Genomic DNA, 17,870 nt, shown 5'->3' with positions numbered 1-17,870 from the left:
ATAGAACTATCTGTTGTCATGTGATCTTACACCATTTATGATGCAGGCAATTTATTTACATATTTAGTATTAACCCTTTGTACTATATTTCTTCCTTCCCCCCCCCCCCCCCCCCCCCCCCCCCCCGCCCCTTTCCCAAAGTCTCTGCCTCCTACATCTCCCCGTGAAGTCCCTGCCTTCATTCCTGGTTGACAGGGATAAGCATTCACCAATTGCCTCGACCACATTCTCAGCTGATTGGGGGGGTTGAATAGTATTCAAGTTCTCTATGTTCTCTTTATAGCTCTGTAGGGTAGTGTGTGAATCTTCAGAAACTACTGGTTCTTATTTCAGGTTATCTTCCCGATCATCTGCATAGATGGTCCATTCCATTCGTAGTCTTCTTCCTGTAAATGCAGATGGGCTTCTGGTTCTTCTCAATATTCAATTTTCAGCCTCTACAAGATAGCAGATTTACAGTGTTTTCTCAAATTTGATGTTCACAATTCTGGCCACGAATCCAAGATGATTCACCTGGCTGGAATTTTGGTAAATCTTGTACTGTATATTGTAGTTTGTGGTTTGCTTTGCACGATAGTCATCCTCTTTCTCCCTTATTCTATATCTGCTGCTTTGAGATGTGGCAGACATAACCAAACCACGCTGGCGTGGTGTGGAGCAGTAGTTCAACAAGCCAACTTATGCCATCACTTTTCTTCAACAAAGCCTTTTCTAGGGCAGCACGGTGGCCTAGTGGTTAGCACAACCGCCTCACGGCGCTGAGGTCCCAGGTTCGATCCCGGCTCTGGGTCACTGTCCGTGTGGAGTTTGCACATTCTCCCCGTCTCTGCGTGGGTTTCGCCCCCACAACCCAAAAATGTGCAGAGTAGGTGGATTGGCCCCTTAATAGAAAAAATAATTGGGTAATCTAAATTTATAAAAAAAAACAAAGCCTTTTCCATACTTACTCCTCTTACGGCCTCTCCTTTAGCTTGTGGGTATCTGGGTGAACTAATCATGTGGACAAATCTACTGGCTTCTGTAAATTTCTTAAAACATTTGTTTGCAAACTGCAGGCACTGTCTGAAATAGATCTGGCAAAAAAAAATATTTTTGTATTTTAACGAGTGCTTTCGAGGTTGTACGATGCAGACATTTAACCTCAATCTTCCCTTCAAGGTCAAAAAGATCCAATCTGAAACATTCTCATGGTCAGGACAGAATTGATCCAGTGGTTTCCTTTGCTTCTGATCAATTGCACAAATCATACAGCTCAAAATTATTTCCTCTAATGGTTTGGAGATCTTTGGCCACCAAATGGAATTGCACACCTAGGTGCAACTGGTGCATTGTCTGAAGGATTTCAAGTCGGAGAACTCTCGGTATGACCTATCTCTCATCATAAATTAATAGATCATCTACAACACCGACATGTCTTCATTGCTCCAACTATTTCTTTAGGGGGAGATCATTATGAATATATTCTGGTCATTCTTTTTGCAGAATTCCCTAATCTGCTTTTAGTGCCTTCCAAATTTCACTCGGTCTTTGTGCTGTTGCTGGTAGAAATTGTGATCATTAGATACATGGCTCCACATCTTCAACAAAATGTCTGTCCTCTTGTTCAGGCTTTTCAACAGGAATGGGCAACAATGCATCAGCTGTTATTTACTATTTTCCTTGGACCTATTCGGTTGTGACATTAGTTTCGACTGAAATCTCTGCACTTTTGGTGCCATATTTGCTAGTTCTTTAGCATTTAAATGGTTTGTGGTCTCTGGCAATAATAAACTTCAGACCCAAGAAATAGTTAGCAAACCTCTCACAAGCCCATGTGACTGCAGTTGTCTCTTTCACGATTATGTGAATCTTTGTTCCGTTTCAGCCAGTGATCAAGATGCATTGTCTTGGCAGCACGGTGGCGCAGTGGGTTGGCCCTGCCGTCTCACGGCGCTGAGGTCCCACTTTCAATCCCGGCTCTGTGTCACTGTCCGTGTGGAGTTTGCACATTCTCCCCGTGTTTGCGTGGATTTCGCCCCCACAACCCAAAGATGTGCAGGCTAGGTGGACTGGCCACGCTTAATTGGAAAATATTGATTGGGTACTCTAAATTTAAAAAGAAAAAAAAAGATGCATTGCCTTTATGCTCCATTTTTCCAGATATGAATGAGTACTGTTCCTAGTCCAGTTTCTGATGCATCTGCAACAATTACCATAGGCAGTTTCTGGATCATAGGGAGCCAATCTGATGAAATGAGAGTTTATTTTATCTTTTGGAATAAAATTTGATGATGTTTTCCCTAACGCCGTGCAATTGGCACAGTTGTTAATTTACATGTGCTAGATTTGATAGGAACTTCCCTACTCGATTAACCATTCCCAAGAAGTGCTGAAGCTAGGTGACATTACGACGTGATGGAAATTTAATTGCCGTCGTCTTTTAAGAATCAGCATTAAAGAATAAATAATACGCCCCAGAAAATGAATGGTTTGTTGCAGGAACTCACTTATTTCTGAAAGTGATTCCTGCTTCTTGCAAGCATTCCAACACTGCTCTCACTCTTGCATCATATTCTGTTATAGTAGACACTTGGATTAAGATGTCATCCATGTGGCAGATGCCCTTTCTAATCCTTCTGAAATGCCAGTCATCATCCGCTGGTATTACATTGCACCAGAGGAAAATCCCTGGTGGCATCGAAGCAGTAACTCCCAGCCAGTATAGAATCACTAGTGTAGAAGGAGCCAATCGGCCCATTGAGTCTGAACCGACCCTCCTAAAGAGCACCCAACCTAGGCTCACGCCCCCAGACTCTCCCCGTAACCCCACCTAACTGTTTGGACACAATGGTGCAATTTAGCGTGGCCACTCCACCCACGTCGCACACCTTTGGACTGCTGGAGGAAACCAGAACACCCGGAGGAAACCTACACAGATACGGGGAGAATGTGCAAACTCCACACAAACAGTAACCCAAACCTGTAATTGAACCCCGGTCCCTGGCACTGAGAGGCAGCAATGCTAACCACTGTGCGCCCCTAAAGATTCCTCACCCATGGGGATCCAGGATTATATCAAATAATTCCTCCTCCCATCAAAAACAAAAAAGAAACATCACGGAGAAGAGGAATTAGGACTGAAATCACACTCTAAAAGCTGATGTTATAGAAGTGCTTTAAAAGATTGAGGGCGGGATCCCCACGTCCAGCACGAATCGCCACCCCAAAGGCGGGATGCGATTCTCCGCAGAGCGGAACATCAGCGCCATTGGCGCCGGCATGGCGCCTGTTGGGAGCCACTCTACGGGGTCCACCCGCCGATTCGCGGCCCGGGATGGGCCAAGCGGCCGTCGTAAAAGCATCATCTCTCATCAATGGAAGGATGCCAACACAATATAATTTCTGGCGTATTGATTCACGAGACGCAAGAGAGTTGGCAGAGTTGTACTAAAAATTCTGCGGGTTATCTTCACACTACCAAATCTTCTTATATCCAAAATCACTGGCCTGCACTAGCAGTTACATGATCTGTCAATCTTGGCTATTAAAATGTATGCTTGTTCCAGGAATCAAAACAGAATTAACAAATTAGCTGAAAATCAACACGTTAGAAATCAAACTAACTAGATATTTCCAGCCCGTCATTTTAATTCACATTTTTTATACAATATTTTTGCTTTATGTTTGGGTTTGTCTCTCTTGCACAACTGAGGAGTGATCGTAATGCTAGTTGGGATAATCAGATTGTGCCGAGGCAAAAAGTTATCAACTTTAGTCACTTCTGACAAATCAGGTCCACCCACAAGATATGAATGTCACAAAGTTGAAATATGTATTTATGATGCACCTACTTGGCAGCAGAATCTCATACCCATGAAATACAAGAGAAAAAACACTTTCATATTCTACAGAGTGTGATATAATGCGCTCAGCATGAAGTTTAACTAGTGCCACTGTCGCATTATACTTTTCGGAGTGGTTGCTAATGGATTATTTGCCTTTGTTAGTTCTGTACTGCAGTAAAATGGTGATTCCAAAACAAGCATCACTTCAGATTGTCATCATAGGTCTGAGTGTTCAGATCTGTGTTCCTGATAAATGGTCCTGCCTGCCAGGAGCACACAACAGGCAGGAGACCCATGATTGTTTTCTCCATTTAAATCATAGGTCTCCCAATATGTGCCTGCAGTAGTCAAGGCTCTAGACTAGAAGAGCACAGATTTCAGACATAGATGATTCTTAAACCTTAAAAGTACACTGAATGAAGCACATTATTATATTATACAATTGTATCAAAGTCATCTGACTGACCCTCAAACAGCAATTATTTTAAAAAGTGGTTTACTAAAACTGAAAAGGACAGAGTTAACCATGAACTTATCAAAAAATGTATCTAAAGCACTGCAGTACAACAAAAATAGGCAAGAAATACAATGTTACTTGCTTCAACTTTACAATTAGAAGTATAGCTTTGGAAACCTTGCTATAATGGCTTCCATGGACTCTGGGTACTTTAAATACAAGGCAGATGCTTAAAGCCTGCTGAACTCAAGACATGTATCTGTTAATTCATTTATGCATATTTAATTATACTAAAGGGCTAGTATATGATTCAATTCTAGAACTGCTACAAGCAATGAAGTACAGTATTCCATCTCAGTGAATCCCGAATTCTTTGACGGCAAAATTGGGATAAAGCATGTTCATTTATACACAAAAACAAGTTTGAATGAGTTAGCAACAAAAGAACAGAAGACCAAGGTTTGTCTGGATGACAGCAATTATCGCCATCCTACCCCAGTGCCAAACTCGAAATGTTTCAGTCCCTCCCCAATCAGAACAACTGCAATTTACTCAAACATTTCCACAGGTTCATGTGCTACATTCTGGTGGCGGCTATGTGTAAGTCAAACATTTGGTGGCTCCCGTTCTGGCCAGACTTTTGGACCTTTTTCCCTGACTTTTTTGCGGTTTTGAGCACTGGCTTTGAAGATGCAGACAATTTAGCACTGTATCCACACATTGGTTTATGAACGAAAACGAAGAAATAAGATGATAAGCAAGGGCTGGGTGGAGGTTGCGGCTGAAGACAATATGGCTGATGTTCGGACCCCTGCTGCGATGGCCCAACCATCAACGGAGGAGCTGATGCAGGTCATCCAAGAGGGCTTTGTCGGACAGAAACAGGAATCGATCGATCGGCTGGAGCGCAGGTTGGATCCCCAGGATCGGACGATTCAGAAGTTGGAGAAAGCACTGGCGGACCAGGAGGAGTACCAAACGGTGGTCGAACTGGAGGTGGGGATACTGAAGGATCAGCAAAAGAGGCTGCTGGAGAGGTAGAAGACCTGGAGAATAGAGCTTGCCGGCAAAACTTAAGAATTGTCTGTCTCCCGGAGGGGGCTGATGCTGGCGCGTTTGTGACGAGAATGTTTCAGAAGCTTCTGGGGGGAGGGGCTTTTTCCCGACCGTTGGAGGTGGACAGGGCATACAGAGCGATGGCGAGGACGTCGCGCCAACCCCCCCCCCCCCCCCAGGGCAATGGTGGTCCGGTTCCACAGGTTTTTGGACAAGAAGTGTGTTCTCCAGTGGGCCAAGCGTATGTGGAGCTGCAAATGGGACAATAGCACTTTGCGTGTTTATCAGGATCTGAGCGTGGAGGTGGCCAGAAGCAGGGCAGGCTTCAATCAAGTTAAGGCAATCCTGTTCAAGAAGAAGGTGAAATTTGGGCTGCTATACCCGGTGCGTCTTTAGGTTACACACGAGGACCAGCACCATTATTTTGAGTCGCCCAAGGACGCGATGGACTTTGCCAAGCAGAAGGGGCTGGTGCTGAATTGAGAACTTTTTGTTTTAAGTTGTAACTTTTTTGAGTGTTGTTTCTCTTCTGCGTTTGAGTTTGGTTGAAGATGGGGGAATTAAACATTATTCGGTTTCTATGGGTTTTTGGTGTTTTGGTGGGGGTGCCTGGTGGGGTTGTTTTACTTTTTATTACTGTGATTTGCACTATTGGGGGCGTTCTTTGTGGGTTTTCCGTTTTGGGTTGTCACTTATGGTAATTTGGCGATTGTTTGGGGTCAGTTTGATGTGGGAAGTGGTTTCAATGGGCGGGGGGGGGGAACAATAGGTGGGAGACGTCTTGGTGCCGGAGGTGAGGGCCACCAGGCTAGCTGGGTGATCTAGTCTACGGAAGCACAGTGGGGGGTGTGCATATGATTAATATATGGCAGGGGTTAAGTTACAAAGTGGTGTTGCTGGGGTGGGAGGGGGGGGTTACTCTGCTGACAAGGGAGGGACTTGGGTTTCGGGACAGAGAGGAGGTCGGGGGCGGGAGCTGCAAGAAGGCAAGCCGATGGAGGCGCGGCGCATGGGCTGGAGGCGGGCCCAGGAAAGGGGATGGCTGATCGGCGGAAAGGTGGGCGCAGTGCCCCCCACTAGGCTAATCACCTGGAATGTCAGAAGGTTGAATGGGCCGGTCAAGAGGGCACGTGTGTTCACGCATCTGAGGTCTCTGAAGGCGGACGTGGTAATGTTACAGGAGACACACCTCAAAGTGGCGGATCAAGTCAGGCTAAGGAAGGGGTGGGTCAGTCAGGTCTTTCATTCGGAGCTGGACACCAAGACTAGAGGCGAATTTGATCAACAAGCGGGTGCAATTTCAGGTGGGCAGTATAGTCTCGGATGGGTGGGGAGCCATTATGTCATGGTTAGCGGTAAGCTGGAGGGGAGGAAGGTAGTCTTGGTTAACGTGTACGCGCCAAACTGGGACGATGTGGAATTTATAAAAGAGGGTGCTGGGGAAGATACCTGACCTGGACTCGCACAAGTTGGTTATGGGAGGGGATTTTAATACAGTCTTCGACCCTGGTCTGGACCAGTCGTGTTCAAAAATGGGGAGGGTGCCAGCAATGGCAAAGGAACTGATAGGGTTCATGGAGCAGATGGGGGGGGTTGACCCATGGAGGTTTAGGCAGCCGATGGGGAAGGAGTTTTCTTTTTATTTGCATGTTCACAAGGTTTATTCCCGGATTAACTTTTTCATTTTGAGCAGGGATTTACTGGCGGGGGTGGTGGACTGGGGGTACTCGGCCATCACAATTTCGGATCATGCCCCACACTGGGTGGAACTGCAGGTCAGTGAGGAGAGCTTCCAGCGCCCGCAATGGAGGTTGGACGTGGGCTTGTTGGCGGATAAGGCTGTGTGCGCGAGAGGCTGAGGAAATGCATACAAAATTACCTGCAGGTAAATGATACGGGGGAGGTCTCAGCAGCGATGGTCTGTGAAGCGCTGAAGGCAGTGGTGAGAGGGGAGCCGATTTCGATCTGGGTTCATAGGGACAGGACGGATAGGGCAGAAATGGACCGACTGGTTAAGGAGGTCTTACAGATAGACAGGAGGTATGCGGTGACCCCAGGGGTGGAGCTTTTAAGGGAACGTCGGAGGCTGCAGGCGGAGTTCAGACTGCTGTCCACAGGCAAGGCAGTGGAGCAAGTTAGGAAGGAGAGGGGTGCATTTTACGAACATGGGGAGAAGGCCAGCAGAATGCTGGCACAGCAGCTTCGGAAGAGGGAGGCGGCCGGGGAAATAGAGAAGGCGGTTGATGGGGATGGGAATCTGGTCGGGGACTCGGCAGGGCTAAACAGGACATTCAGGGACTTTTACAGCAGACTCTATTGTTCGGAACCCCCCACGGGGCCTGAGGGGATGAGACGCTTTTTGGACGTACTGGCCTTCCCAAGGGTGGGTAGGGAGCTGGTAAATGGGCTGGGGGCCCCGATTAGGGCCGAAGAAATAGTTGAGTGCTTCAAGGTAATGCAGTCGGGTAAAGCTCCGGGGCCGGATGGGTATCCGGTGGAATTCTATAAGAAGTTCTCGGTGATTTTAGGGTCATTGCTGGTCAAGGTTTTCAATGAGGCAAGAGATAGAGGGGTGCTGCCCCGACGATGTCACAGGTCACTATTTTGTTGATATTGAAGCGGGACAAGAACCCGGAGCTCTACGGGTCATATAGGCCGATCTCACTGCTTAATGTGGATGCCAAGTTGTTGGCCAAAATTTTGGCCTCCAGGTTTGAAGATTGTGTGCCAGATGTGATTATGGAGGATCAAACCGGGTTTGTCAAGGGCAGGCAGTTGGTAGCCAATATAAGAAGGCTGCTCAATGTGATTATGGTGCCCCCGGAGAATAGGGAGGTTGAGGTAGTTGTGGCAATGGACGCGGAAAAGGCATTCGACCGGGTTGAGTGGGACTATTTATGGGAGGTGCTGGGACGATTTGGGTTCGGTAGGGGCTTTATCGACTGGGTCAGGCTGTTGCACCAGGCCCAGGAGGCTAGTGTAAGGACGACCTCGGACTATTTTAGACTGTACCGGGTGCCCCCTCTCCCCACTGCTGTTTGCGTTAGCTATAGAGCTGCTGGCAATTGCTCTGAGAGCTTCAAGGGGCTGGAGGGGGGGGAACATCGGGTCTTGCTGCATGCAGACGACCTGCTCTTATACGTATCAGATCCAGGGGCAGGGTTGGATGAAGTTATGGCAATTTTGGGGGAATTTGGCTGTTTTTCGCGTTATAAACTGAATATGACAAAAGAGTGAGATGTTTGTAGTCCAGGCAAGGGGTCAGGAGGGTTGGCTGAGGGAGCTGCCGTTTAGGTTAGTAGGGGACCGTTTTAGGTTCTTAGGGATACAAGTGGCGCGCAACTGGGGCCGGTTACACAAGTTGAACTTGTCCCGGTTGGTTCAACAGATGAAGGGCGAGTTTCGGAGATGGGATGCGCTCCCACTGTCATTGGCTGGGAGAGTGCCGACGGTCAAAATGACGGTCCGACCGAGATTTTCAGTGTCTCCCAATTTTCATCCCGCGGTCCTTCTTTTAAGAGGGTTAACAAAACCATCCTGGGCTTTGTGTGGGCGGGTAAGTTCCCGCGAGTGAAGAAGGTGATGCTTGAGCGGAATCGGTGCCCTACCGAATTTCAGTAATTATTACTGGGCAGCTAACATAGTCACGATAAGGAAATGGGTGGTGGGGGTGCGGTTGGTTTGGGAGCGGATGGAGGCAGCTTCATGTAGGGGCACCAGTTTGGGGCATTGATAATGGCACCTTTGCCGTTCCCGCTGGTGAGGTACTCCACCAGCCCCGTGGTGGTGGCGGCCTTGAGGATCTGGGGTCAGTGGAGGAGGTACGTTGGAGCATTGGGAGCATCGGTTTGGTCCCCAATATGTGACAATCACCGGTTTGCCCCGGGGAGCTTGGTTGGGGGTTGAGTATGGCGAAGGGCGGGAATTGAGAGGATGGGGGACCTGTTCTTATAGGGGAGCTTCCCTAGCTTGAGGGCGATGGAGGAGAAGTTTGGGTTGGCAAGGGGAAGAAATTTAGATATTTACAGGTGCGGGATTTTCTGCACAGGCAAAAATCATCCTTCCCACTCCTGCCACTAAGGGGGCTCCAGGATAGGGTAGTGTCTCGGACATCTACAAAGAACTCACGGGGGCTGAGGAGACACAGACCGAGGAGCTGAAGCGTAACTGGCAGGAGGAGCTTGATGGTGAAATGGAGGATGGCTTATGGGCGGATGCGTTGAGCAGAGTCAACACAACTGCAACATGCGCCAGGCTTGATCCAATTCAAGGCTGTCCACTGGGTCCACATGACAGTGGCCCGGATGAGTAGATTCTTTGGAGTAGAGGACAGGTGTGCAACATGTGCGGGAGGACCAGCGAACCATGTTCACATGTTCTGGGCGTGTCCAAACTTAGGGGATATTGGCAGGGGTTTGCAGACGTCATGTCCAGAGTTTTGAAAACAAGGATGGCAATGAATCCAGTGGTGGCGATTTTTGGGGTGTCGGAAGACCCAGGAATCCAAGAGGAGAAAGAGACAGAGGTTCTGGCCTTTGCTTCCCTGGTAGGCCGGAGACGGATGCTGCTAGCTTGGACGGACTCAAAGCCCCCGAAGTCGGAGACCAGGCTGAGTGACATGGCGAGCTTTCTCAGCCTAGAGAAGATTAAGTTTGCCTCGAGAGGGTCACTGGGAGGGTTCGCCCGGAGGTGGCAACCATTCATCGACTTCTTCACGGAGAATTAATCGTCAGCAGGGGGGGGTTAGGGTGGTGTAGAATAGGGGGTCAATTAGGCGGGCCTTGGTGGGATGGGAGTTGGTGATTGCACTTTGTTCTTTGTATTGTTTTTATGTTGTTTGTAATGCCGAAAATACCTCATTAAAAAAATTTTTTTTGAAATAATTTTTATCGAAAAATTTTGAATTTATACAACAATAACGCACCATAGTAAAATACCAAAAATAACAATAATATTAACAATCATAAACATTCGCCCAACCTCCATGAACAACACAGCATTTTAACAACAACGCAAATTAACACAATATAAAGTTACAGAATAGACACTACAATAAAGGAAACCCCCCCCCCCCCCCCCCCGGGTTGCTGCTGCTATTGACCAAGTTACCTATCTTTGAGCCAGGAAGTCCAGAAAAGGCTGCCATCGTTTATAGAACCCTTGTATTGATCCTCTCAGGGCAAATTTGACCCTTTCCAATTTTATAAATCCCGCCATGTCACTGATCCAGGTCTCCACACTTGGGGGCCTTGCATCCTTCCACTGTAGCAGAATCCTTCGTCGGGCTACGAGGGACGCAAAGGCCAGGACACCGGCCTCTTTCACCTCCTGCACTCCCGGCTCCACTGCAACCCCAAAAATCGCGAGTCCCCACCCTGGTTTGACCCTGGATCCAACCACCCTCGACACCGTCCCCGCCACCCCCTTCCAGAATTCTATACCTCATTAAAATTGTTTATTAAAGAAAAGATTCATTTACTACAACCTGTTCAAATCAGATTCAATAATTGTAAACTTTTAAGAAAAGTTGAGTTCTTGGCCTAGCTTACATTTTTCTATATAAATTTAGAGCCCGAGCTCCACATATGGATCTTTAAAAGGTTATGGCTTTACCATATCTTGTCTTTAAAAACGTTTCATTTTAATAAAATTATATATGCCTCTCAATCTTTTTTCCAGCCAGAACTAATTTAGCTCCTTGAGGTTCACTTTTAGTTCAGATGTCTGACGTAATCTCCAAAGCCTCAAGAAGCCCTTTCCATTTGCAAGTACAGCCAACAGAACTGACACTAGACACTCTCACTCAGTACTTCCAGATATAGCACAACTCTTTGGGTTTCTAATTATTTAGAGAAACCATACTATTTTACTTGAATGCCTTTTCAATTTAGGCTTTTAAAATACCATTTCTCTTTCTACTTTTGTGCAGCATTTTCCGTGAATGGAACTTTACTGCTAAAAAACACCTCTTTTTTAAATTATAAGCAGTTAAATGCAGATTAAAATAGCCTGGCAAGTCACTCAGTTGTATCAGAGGACAGAAAGAGTCAATAATGTTGCTGTGGGTTTCAATTCACATTTAGGACAGATCCGGTGTAGCACTGCTGCCTCACGGTGCTACGGTCCCAGGTTCGATCCCGGCTCCGAGTCACGGTCCATGTGGAGTTTGCACATTCTCCCACGTGGTTGTGCGAGTTTCACCCCCACAACCCAAAAGGTGTGCAGCTTAGGTGGATTGGCCACGCTAAATTGCCCCTTAATTGGAATAAAATAATTGGTACTCTAAATTTATTTTTAAAACGGACAGATCCGATGAGAATGGCCGATTTCCTTCCCTAAAAGATATTACTGAACCAGATGGGTTTTAAATGGCAATTGGCTAGTTTCCGGTCACCATTACGGAGACTAGCTTTTTTATTTCATATGTATTAAGTCATTGAAATCACATTCCACTACTTGCCACGGTCCCCTCCCGAACAGCATTGTGGGTGTAGCTCCTTATTTATCTTTTTAGACAAAGATTGCCAATCATCTGGGATGTTTCTCAAGGTGATTCTCAAGGTTGATCAGGAAAGCTTTGCTGCACATAGAGCAGGATACTGCAGACGTACTTAGCCCCCTACTCTACTCCCTGTACACACACGACTGCGTGGCAAAACTTGGTTCCAACTCCATCTACAAGTTTGCTGACGATACGACCATAGTGGGCCGGATCTCAAATAACGACGAGTCCGAATACAGGAGGGAGATAGAGAACCTAGTGGAGTGGTGTAACGACAACAATCTCTCCCTCAATGCCAGCAAAACTAAAGAGCTGGTCATTGACTTCAGGAAGCAAAGTACTGTACACACCCCTGTCAGCATCAACGGAGCCGAGGTGGAGATGGTGAGCAGTTTCAAATTCCTAGGGGTGCACATCACCAAAAATCTATCCTGGTCCACTCACGTCGACGCTATCACCAAGAAAGCACAACAGCGCCTATACTTCCTCAGGAAACTAAGGAAATTCGGCATGTCCTTACCAACTTTTACAGATGCACTATAGAAAGCATCCTATCGGGCTGCATCACAGTCTGGTAAGGCAACTGCTCGGCCCAGGACCGCAAGGAACTTCAGAGAGTCGTGAATACCGCCCAGTCCATCACACGAACCTGCCTCCCATCCATTGATTCCATCTACACCTCCCGCTGCCGGGGGAAAGCGGGCAGCATAATCAAGGATCCCTCCCACCCAGGTACTCACATTTCCAACTTCTTCCATCGGGCAAGAGATTCAGAAGTCTGAGAACACGCACGAACAGACTCAAAAGCAGCTTCTTCCCCACTGTCACCAGACTCCTAAATGACCCTCTTATTGACTGACCTCATTAACACTACATCCTGTATGCTTCAACCGATGCCAATGCTTATGTAGTTACATTGTATATCTTGTGTTGCCCTATTATGTATTCTCATGTATTTTCTTGAATTGTTTAATTCCCTTTTCTTCCCATGCACTGAATGATCTGTTGAGCTGCTTGCAGAAAAATACTTTTCACTGTACCTCGGTACATGTGACAATAAACAAATCCAATCCAATCCAATCCAATGATGGAGTTTTGGACAAGCCGCTGGTTTGTTATTTCCTCTTAGTTTCTGACATGCGCTTACTTGTGAAGGAGAGCGCACCATTTCACCAGGTGTAGTGATCCTGGGTTAACTTCTCTGGGGCCGCAGGGTAGCATGGTGGTTAGCATAAATGCTTCACAGCTCCAGGGTCCCAGGTTCGATTCCCGGCTGGGTCACTGTGTGGAGTCTGCACGTCCTCCCCGTGTGTGCGTGGGTTTCCTCCGGGTGCTCCGGTTTCCTCCCACAGTCCAAAGATGTGCGGGTTGTTGGATTACGGGTATAGGGTGGATATGTGGGTTTGAGTAGAGTGATCATGGCTCGGCACAACATTGAGGGCCTAAGGGCCTGTTCTGTGCTGTACTGTTCTATGTTCTATGTTCTAGGACCTCAAGTCAATATCAAGACTCCTAACTGAAGCCTTCAGAGTGTCCTTGCAGCACTTACTTGGATTGCCATCAGAGCTCACTCCAGACTCAGCTCTCCATAGAAGGTTTGCTTTGGTATTGTGTCAACGCATTCTGGCTGCACGACCAGTCTAACTCAGTAGTGACTGCTGTTACATCCCAGTTGGTGTTATAACTGGACAGGAAAATCCCATGGCTTACACGCATGGGACAGAGTGGGCAGGGTTATTGTTCAAAACTTTCAGTTTAACAGTTATACTACTCCTCTTCATTCCCAGTCTGATGTTCAAAGTGTGCCAAAGGCACCTCTTTACTCACCTGAGGAAGGAACTACGCTCCGAAAGCTAGTGATTCCAAACAAACCTGATAGACTTTAACATGGTGTTGTAAGACTTCTTTTAAATTTAGAGTATCCAATTCATTTTATTCCCCCCAATTAAGGGCAATTTAGCATGGCCAATCCACCCAATCTGCACATCAATGGGTTGTGGGGTGAAACCCACGTAAACACGGGGAGAATGTGTAAACTTCACACGGACAGTGACCCGGAGCAGGGATCGAACCTGGGATCTCGGTGCTGTGAGACTGTCGTAAGACTTCTTAATGATGGTTTATGACAGCAAAGCCTACACCAGTTTCACACTGTTCTTTTCCACAGCCATTCCAAAAGAATATGTATAACTTGCATTGATTTCTTCAAATTGACTCTCCTCAGATAAACAAATCTTATACCTAGCCAGCACTGCACAGATGAGAGGTGTTGTTTTCAGGTCTGTCAGCTGTGGTGTCATCCATGAGAGTGCGTACATTCCAAGTGGCAATAGTGAAAGGTGTCACCTTACTTTCTTTTTTGAGACTAATTTACAACTGCATTGATGGGAGCCCTCCCAGCTGCCACCTTGCTGGTCAGGGTAGTGAAGCATCAATCTTCAGGACATCTTTTCTACCCCTACCTCATATTAGGGAAGTGAGCATGTGTCGTTCTGGCAAGGGCTCAGGTTCTGCTGGCTTCCAATGCCACACCTGCCAGTGAAAAATGACCCTGTGGCCTGAGACTCCTGTGTTGTAGGTTTGTGGCTGTAGTACCCGGTGAATCCACACCTACTGCTACATTGCTTGCCCATCACAATAGGACTTGTGACAGACAGGTGCTGGAGTTCAAATGATAGAAAGAAGATTAACATGACTTGCATGTAAATTGGGTTATAATGAGGCAGAGTCAGTTTCACTCTCTGGTCCTCACCTATCTTGGTCCAGTGGTAAAATGAGGCTAGATGGCTGGAGATAGATCCAGATCCAGTGGGTGACTTGTTGCTGTTATCCACAGGTGAGAGCTGGGTGAAGCTGACAATCAATAAAGGATGGGCCACTCCAGTGAATGCTGAGGCCTGTGAAAGTTACTATCCCCTTACATCTCAGGTGTAGCTACACAACTAGAACTTCAGCAGTGCAAGAAGGTGTCTCATCACCACCTTCTCAAAGACGATTAGAGATGGCCAGCAACACTCACCACCCACGGAGAAATTTAAAAGAAAAAAAAGAAGAGGATGAATATTTGGCTGCTTACATCCTGTTGGGAAGGTGATGGGAGTGTTAGCCAATTTACAGTTCATGTAGGCTGCAGATTGGAATCATGCAAAGAGGGCAGGAGAAAAATTAGGTGTAGAGATCTGTTTTTAAATTATTTGTTTTATGGGACAAGGATGTCGCAGGCTGTGCCAGCATTTACTGTCTATCCCTAATTGCCGTTGAAGGGGCAGTTAAGAGTCCACCACATTGCTGTGGGTCTGGAGTCCATAGATCTCTGAAGGCAGAAGGGCTGCTTAATAGGGTGGTGAAAAAGGCATATGGGATACTCACTTTTATCAATCGGGACATAGATTACAAAAGCAGGGCGGTCATGATGGAGTTGTATTGAACTTTGATGAGGCCACAGCTGGAGTACTCTGTGCAATTCTGGTCGCCACATTAGAGGAAGGATGTAACTGCAATGGAGGGGGTGCAGAGGAGATTCACCAGAGGGTCATCTGGACTCAAAACGTTCCCTCCCTAAAGATATTACCAGACCTGCTGAGATTTTTCCACACTTTCACTTTTGGTTTCACCAGAATGTTGCCTGGGATGGAACATTTAAGTTATAAAGAGAGGTTGGATAGGCTTGGGTTGTTTTCTCTGGAGCAGAGAAGACGGAGCGATGACCTGATTGAGGTGTACAAGATTATATGGGGCATGGAGCAGCTGTTCCCCTTAGTTGCAGGGTCATTTGCAAGGGGACACAAGTTCAACGTGAAGGTTGGGAGGTTATGGGGGGGGATTTGAGGAAAATCTTCTTTTTAACCCAGAGAGTGGTGATGGTCTGGAATGCACTACCTGGGAGGGCGGTAGAGGCGGGATGCCTCACATCCTTTAAAAAGTGCCTGGATAAGTACTTGGCACGCCATAACATTCAAGGCCAAGTGCATCCAGGTGGGATTTGGTGGCGGGTCAGGGCCTTTCATGCGCTGGTGTAGACTCGATGGGCCGAAGGGCCACTTCTGCACTTCTGGCACTGAGTGTCTTTTAAGACCGAGATAGATAGTTTCTTGTTTAATAAGGGATCAGGAGCTATGAGGAGAATGGGGACGAGAAAATATCAGCCATGATTGAATGGCGGAGCAGACTCGATGGGCTGAGTGGTTTAATTCTACTCCAATGTCTTATGGCCTTATGCACTGCAGGATTCTGTGATTCTGAGACACATGTAGGCCAGAGCAGGTAAGGGTGGCAAATTTCCTTCCCTAGTGAAGGGCATTAGTAAATCAGATGGGTTTTTACGATAATCGACAATGGTTTCATGCTCATCATGAGACTTTAATTCCAGATTTTTATTGAATTCAAATTTCACCATCTGCAGTAGTGGGATTTGAACCCGAATCCCCAGAACATTACTCTGGGTCTCTGGTTTACTAGTCCAGTGACAATATCACTACACCACCGCCTTCCCCTATGAACATTGACAAAGGTTTCAGTGGCTGTTGTCATAATATCCACTCATGTATATCATGAGATGCAGACAGGCAGTGATTGACACACTGGATAACCAATGAACACACACAACACAGAACAACCAATCACCAGACAGGACACCACCACTATAAAGCCCACAGGGCATTAAGGCTCTCTCTCTCACAGGACACGGCCAGGGAGATAGTCGCAGTGCACAGGCCAATGAACATCATCACCATGTGATAGAGAGCTAGTCTGGTCAAGCCAGTAGGAGGTGATCAGTTAGATTAATAGAGTGTCAACCCACAGTAGATTATGTACAGCAATCAACAGGTTCAATAAAACCATGTTGGACCATCTCCTGTGTCGGAAGCCTGTTTCTCGTTTTACTGCATCCATTTGCAGTCGATGTTAGATCAACACAGATAACACATCAGCTGTGAAAAACTATAGGATTATAGAATTTACAGTGCAGAAGGAGGCCATTCGGAGCACCGGCTCTTGGAAAGAGCACCCTACCCAAGGTCCACACCTCCACCCTATCCCCATAACCCAGTAACGCCACCCAACACTAAGGGCAATTTTGGACACTAAGGGCAATTTAGCATGGCCAATCCACCTAACCTGCACATCTTTGGACTGTGGGAGGAAACCGGAGCACCCGGAGGAAACCCACGCACACACTGGGAGGATGTGCAGACTCCACACAGACAGTGACCCAAGCCGGAATTGAACCTGGGACCCTGGAGCGGTGAAACAATTGTGCTAACCATAATGCTACCGTGCTGCCCCACAAAGACCTCCACAAGAGAGAAAAATATTTTCCCTATCCTCCAAAAGGTGACACAGGAACAAAAGGACCTCAGTGTTTATGTACAAAAGTAATGGAAGGTGACAGCGCAGGTTGAGAGGGGAGTTAATAAAGCCTAGGTTTTATTAATAGGGACATTGAGTACAAGGGTAAGGAGATCATGATTAACTTGTACAACACATTAGTTAGGCCTCATCTGGGGAATTGCACCAGCTCTGCGCGCCATACTTGAGGAAAGATGTGAAGGCATTAGAGAGTAAAGAGGAGATTCACAAGAATGATTCCAAAGATAAACAACTATTTTTAAAAATATAAATTGAGTACCCAATTATTGTTTTTCAATTAAAGGGCAATTTAGCATGGCCAATCCGCCTACCCTGCACACCTTTGGGTCACACAACTAGCGCAAACACGGGGAGACTGTGCAAACTCCACACGGACAGTGACCCAGAGCCTGAATCGAACCTGGGACCACGGCGTCATGAGACAGTAGTGCTATCCACTGCGCCACCGTGCTGCCCTGAAAAGATAAAGAACTATGGCAAGAGAATAGATGAAATGAAAAAATGAAAATCGCTTGTCATGAGTAGGCTTCAATGAAGTTACTGTGAAAAGCCCCTAGTCGCCACATTCCGGTGCCTGTCCGGGGAGGCTGGAACGGGAATCGAACCGTGCTGCTGGCCTGCTTGGTCTGCTTTAAAAGCCAGTGATTTAGCCCAGTGAGCT

At 46.9% G+C, this 17,870-nt stretch overlaps 1 protein-coding gene across 1 annotated transcript in view; it reads right to left on the bottom strand.

Annotated features, from left to right (window-relative positions):
• Positions 1-17,870, bottom strand: part of LOC119962742 (myosin-IIIb) — a 236,855-nt gene that overhangs the window by 160,417 nt on the left and 58,568 nt on the right. The window lies entirely within an intron of this gene.

Source organism: Scyliorhinus canicula, chromosome 3 (genome assembly GCF_902713615.1).
Source record: "Scyliorhinus canicula chromosome 3, sScyCan1.1, whole genome shotgun sequence".
Classification (NCBI taxonomy): Eukaryota; Metazoa; Chordata; class Chondrichthyes; order Carcharhiniformes; family Scyliorhinidae; genus Scyliorhinus; species Scyliorhinus canicula.
The sequence above is the reverse complement of the archived record's forward strand: the minus strand, read 5'-3'. Positions and strand labels throughout refer to the sequence as shown.